Raw genomic sequence first — 6,112 nt, 5'->3', positions numbered from 1 at the left:
TTTTTATACCCGAGCGCACTTGTGCACAAGGGTATTATAACTTTGTTCACATAACGGTTGTTTGTAACAGGCAAAACGAATCGAGATAGATATAGACAAATGTATACATAAATGATCAGAATGAAAAGAGAAATCGATTAAGCGGTGACTGTCTGTCCGTCCGTCTGTCCGTCCGTCTGTGCACACGATAACTCGAGTAAACATTAAGATATCTTAACGAAACTTGGTATGTATACTTATTTCGGCCGTAGGACGGATGGTATTGAAAATGGGCAAAATCGGACAATAACCACGCCTACCTCCCATATAACGGTAATTTTCCGAAATACGAAAACTGCGATATTTTAGTAACTACTGAAGATTATTCACTCAAAATTGATATTTACAATAACCTTTAGACGAAAAATAAGAATATTTTACAGTTTTTGAAAACGGGCGTAGCCACGTCCACTTATGGATACATGTGTATATCTTGGTAACCGCTTCACCAATTTCTTCCAAACTTGGCACAGTTTTATTTATTTATTTATTCATTTATTGACAGCCTTTAAAGGCCTATAACAAGTCTGAAAATTTACAATATTTGCTTACTATTTTATTTGGTACAATTTTGGGTTTATAGTTTTTATATTGATATATGCATACATTACATCACAGGATCACAATCATACATGAAAACAATATTCTTATTTCACTACATATTTTGTTCTTACACATTTTGTTCTTACACATTTTTTTGAGAGGACTATCCTAACATTTATCCTGTACAAATATATATACATTTAAACAAGGTAATTTTATTAATTATATTAAATTAAATTATAAGTGTGACCGTGGCTGTCGGAATGGACGGGATCCCGAGCAGCCCGAATGTTGGGTACTGTTTAGGTGGGCGGCCCGAAAGGACGAGTTCCAGAGCCGCACTTCCTGTACCATTGCTGTGGACTTTATTCCAAGTCGCAACTTCACTTCAGGCTTTGTGGTCATATGTAAAGGCTATAAAGTAATTTGTGATCAGTCGGAAAGTACTAGTTTCCGAGCCAATCTATCTTTAAATATTCCTGTTATACAAGTGGTCTGAAAGGATCTAGATCTTGAGCCGTACTGTAGGGCGAATGGAAAGGACTAGTTTCCATGCCGACCCTCTCTACTGGAAAGGATCTAGATCTTGAGCCGTACTGTAGGGCGAATGGAAAGGACTAGTTTCCATGCCGACCCTCTCTACTGGATCAAGCAGCAATCCTTTAAAATAAAATTTTTTATCATTTCATTCTATACATATATTTTGCAGTGGTGGTATAATCGACTTTTGAATTGTTGTAAGCTGTTGCAGCTTCTTATATTTGCCGGCAGTTCGTTGTATGTTTTTAAACCTTTATAGTACAAATCTTGCTTTAGGTTTTCCGTTTGGCAGAATGGGAGTTTAAAATTATCCCTAACTCTTGTTTTATAGGTGTGAGTGTCACTACTATACCTAAAGTTGTCACTCAAATATTTTGGAAGGGCTCCATTCTTAATATTATAAATAAATTTCATTGAGTGGAAGAAAATTAATTGTTTCACATTTAGCCAGTTTAACTCATTCAGCATTGACGAGATGCTGGTATCGTATCGGGCGTTAAGAATGTGTCTCATAGCCCTATTTTGCATTTTTTGTAACTTATCTATCTGCGTGTCCGATGTTATAAACAAAATAGTAGGGCAGTATATGAAGTGTGGTTCGACAATTGATCTATAAACTATGACTTTATATCTCCTACTTAGATGTTTGCATGTTCTTTTCATAAATCCAATTTTTTTCGACGTTTTATTCACAATATGGTCAATGTTATCATGGAATTTTAATTTATTGTCAATTTGAATACCAAGATATTTAATTGTAGTTACTTCTGAAATTTTTTTCGTTCTTAACATGTAACTCATGTTGTTCTAGACTCGTTTTATTAGATGAAGAAATTACCATAAAATTTGTCTTTTTTACATTTAACATTAACTTATTTTTGCATAACCAGATATACAGTGAGTCCAAGTCGTTTTGCATTTTATGGATTGCTGCGCCTAAATCATCTTCGCTTATGGTCAACAATGCATCATCAGCAAACAATCTTATCTTACAATACCTGATTGATGATAAAATATCGTTGATATAAATGTTGAACAGAATAGGCGCTAGCACTGAACCCTGTGGAAGTCCAATATCCACGAGCAAATCGTCAGACAACACTTCCCCTATGACTGTGTGCTGCTTCCTGTTGGTTAAAAAGCTCTCAAACCATTTCAGCTCAACCTTCTTGATGCCTATTTGCTGTAACTTACCCAACAGTAACCCTCGATCAATGGTTTCAAACGCTCTTTTCAAGTCAATAAATACTGCAACTATAACTTTTTTCCCCCTCAAATCTTCTTTCCATTGAGATATAACCCAATTGAGAGCCGTTTCGCATGAATGTTTTGCCCGAAACCCAGACTGTTCTTTGATTAATATATTATTGGTTTCAATATACTCCACCAGCTGATTTTTTACCACTGTTTCTAAGACCTTCTCAAGATTTGGTAAGGTATTGATTGGTCGTAACTCCTCAGCCTTAACTGTGTTCTCAACCTTTTTGACCGGAACTACCGTAGATACTTTCCATTCCTCGGGCACTACACCAGCTGCTAAACTTTTGTTGATAAGTTTTGTCAAGAAGTAACCTAAGTATGGTAATGAATCTCTGATTACACCTTCACTGATAAGTTTTTTCCCACCAATTTTGTATTTAAGCTTTATAATAATTTGTTCTAAATCTTCTAATGTTATTTCTTCCAGTTTAAATGTAGTATCAATATCATAATAATTATTTTCATTATTTTCTATGTTCTCAATGCTGCTATTAATATCCACTATACTGTCTACGAAAAAAGTATTTAACACCTCTGCTATTTGTCTTTTGTCTTCAACATACCGACCATTATGGTGTATTAATGTAATATCGTCCTGATTACGTTTATAACATATAGTTTGCTTTAAGTGTTTCCACATTAGCTTGCTGTCTGATTTATTATTTATAATTTTATGTTCCATATATTCAATTTTTTTCCTTTTTATCATTTTTTTGTATTCTTTTTTAATTTTATAATATTCGGACCAGTCACCAGAGTCTGTTGCTAAGTTGTAAGCCACTAATTTTCTTTTATTTAATTGGGTTAATTCATAATCATACCATTTATTTCTTATCTTAACATTTATTTCTTTCACATACGTTAATTGTTGCATACAGTTAAGCAGACACGAATTTATATGCGCCAGCATGTCATCTAATTCAAGTTGGAAAATTATTGAGAAGTCACAGTTTCTAAGTAAGTTAACAAGGTTTTCTCCACTGTATTGTTCCCAGGAGACTATCTTCGACACCGATCTAAGGGAGATTTCTTTTCTTATATTAATATTAAACACTATGGTCTCATGATCAGATATTCTGTGTCGATCAAGCCTCTTAGGTACAACGTGTTTATCATTCGAGAACAGAAGGTCAATCTTTGTCTCCGATATCTCAGCTATTCGAGTATTAAAATCAACAAGTTGGTACATGGAAATAGAGCTAAACAACTCCTTTAGTTTCGCACTGTATGTCGATTCTTTGTTCATATTAATATTAAAGTCGCCAACAATTATATTATTAGTCGTTGAATCACATATTTCAGTAACTATTGTTTCTAGATATTTAATAAATTCAGAGTCACTACTACTTGGAGAGTGATAAACAACTCCTATTTGCCACTTTACCTCAAGATTTTTTAGCTGGACGATAATACACCACATATTACCATCAAAAGATTTATTATATTTTACTCTGAATTCGAGTGAATTATTAACGTACATAGCTACACCTCCCGTGTGCCTGCTGTGTGAGTTACATCTTACTGTTGTGAACGATGGTATACTTATTTCAGCTTCAGAAATTTCATCTGTTATGCTTGTTTCGGAACACAGTAGGATTGCAGGATCACACAGTTCGACCAATCTATCTATTTCGAGTTTATTATGTATTAAACTGTTTACATTTAAATAAATTAACTTCAAGTCTTTTGTTGGTTTTCGATAAGCATTCTCTAGAGTTGGTTGCTAGTAGCCGGTACGCTCCTTTTGCAGTTTGAGCTTTCTTTGGTACACAGGGCATTCTTTACTGAATATGCTATGTTTAGTGTCCAGCTTGAATCCGAGATCGTTATTGGCGTCTACACAGTTACCACATACCGGATTGGCCACCCGGACCTCACATTCTTCAGATTTGTGTTCCCCCAAGCAACGGCCGCACCTCAGCTTTTTAGTACAGGTGTCTGCGTTGTGGTTGAACCCTAGACATTTAAAACATCTTTTAACATTTTGTCCATCATATACTCCACATTGATCCCATCCAATGTTAAGTCTTGCATGTTTCAACACTTCAGAGTATTTATCATGATCAATGCTAATTATTGCACTAAAGGTGTGCCTTGAACTGTAATTTTTCTTTTGTTTAAAAAACCTTCAGGCATTTTAAATTAGCATTTTTAAGAAACTCATTTTGAGATTTTATTTTGGCAACTATTTCAACATCACTATACTCCTCACTCATATTGGTGACTTTAATTTTTGGATTAATGATCTTAGATTCCATAATTTCATACACCGCTAAGTCTAACTTCTTTTGCAGAGTATTCTTAATTTTGTCCTTCTCAGAATTGTCGTTTGCCCTAATAACAACTGACCCATTATTTTTATCTATTACCTTATTAATTTTCATATCAGTAGCATCAATCTTATTTAAGTCTTTTTTTGTTATATCAACCGCTTGCTTCGCCTTTGGTTTGACAATAATTGGTGGGACACTTTTCAGAGCTGTTGAATAAGACATCTTAGTTTTTCCTGTATTTGTATTTTGTTCCCCAACTTTTCTTACTTCCTGTATTATCTCCTCTCTTTGCTTAGATAAACTTTCAGCAGATTTTTCAAAATGCTCTTTATTAACCGTGCACAGTTTTTCTACCCTCTTAATCAGCTCATCTTTCTCCCTGTTTACTTTTTTAATATTGTCTACCACTCTCTTAATTTCTTTATCATTGTTTGCCAATAATGCAGCGATCTCCTTATTGTGATTACTTATTAGCTCCTCAATTTCACTTTTTTGTTCGCAAATATTTATTTTATTGCTATTCGCTATGTCGAGCATCTGCTTAAGAGCATCATCAACATTAGATATGTATGTAACACAATCATGACACATAAATCTCAGAAAGGGGCAATTAACTAAGCCTTGCAGGCAGTACTCATCTATGGCTGCACACGCTTTTGTTTTATGGTAAACTCTACCGCACACACCCTTACAGCGAATACCACCATCCCCCCGTATGCCCTTGTGGCACCTGTCACACTCATCCATTGGGCTTAGTCACTGCAAGACAACTGCAGGCTCCGTTAATGTCAATATATTTTGTTTTTATTGCTGTCATCCACCACTTCACTGCGCTTTGGTTTGCCGTTTTGTTAATTTCGCGACAAGTAAACACGTATGCATGTATGCATGTATGTATTTATGAGATTTAATTTATTTCTTTTAAGAATGTTTATTAAAAATCACCTTTATTTTTTAACATTTATTTACATATGTAACCTTTCGATCAATTGTGTGTCATAATAGAGTTTTTTATGTTGATCACAATGTGAAAAATCCCTTTACTGCACCAGAGCACTCTCTAACACGACCGCCTAGCACGACGATCAACAACATGTTAGTCTTGCTACAGCATACCAAATGGCCGAAAATTTTTGAAATCGGACAATAACCACGCCTACCTCCCATATAACGGTAATTTGGAGAAATACGAATTCGAATTCGATAAATCAACAAATGTTAAAGCTAATTTACTCAAAATTTATGCTTGCAACAATTCTCTACCAAGAAATACGTTTATGACAAAATTTTGGAAAATGTGCATAGCACCGCCCACTTATGATCCCATATATGTATCTCGGTAACCGTTCTACCAATTTGTACCAAACTCGGTATGATTATTGTGCTTGCCACATAGAAGCAAAACGTTGGAAATTATTAGAATCAGATTCAAATTACGACCACTTTTCATATAACGG

Source organism: Rhagoletis pomonella, unplaced genomic scaffold (assembly GCF_013731165.1).
Source record: "Rhagoletis pomonella isolate Grant_MI unplaced genomic scaffold, Rhpom_1.0 Rhpom_scaffold_00006, whole genome shotgun sequence".
NCBI lineage: Eukaryota > Metazoa > Arthropoda > Insecta > Diptera > Tephritidae > Rhagoletis > Rhagoletis pomonella.
This window is presented reverse-complemented; position numbering follows the sequence as displayed.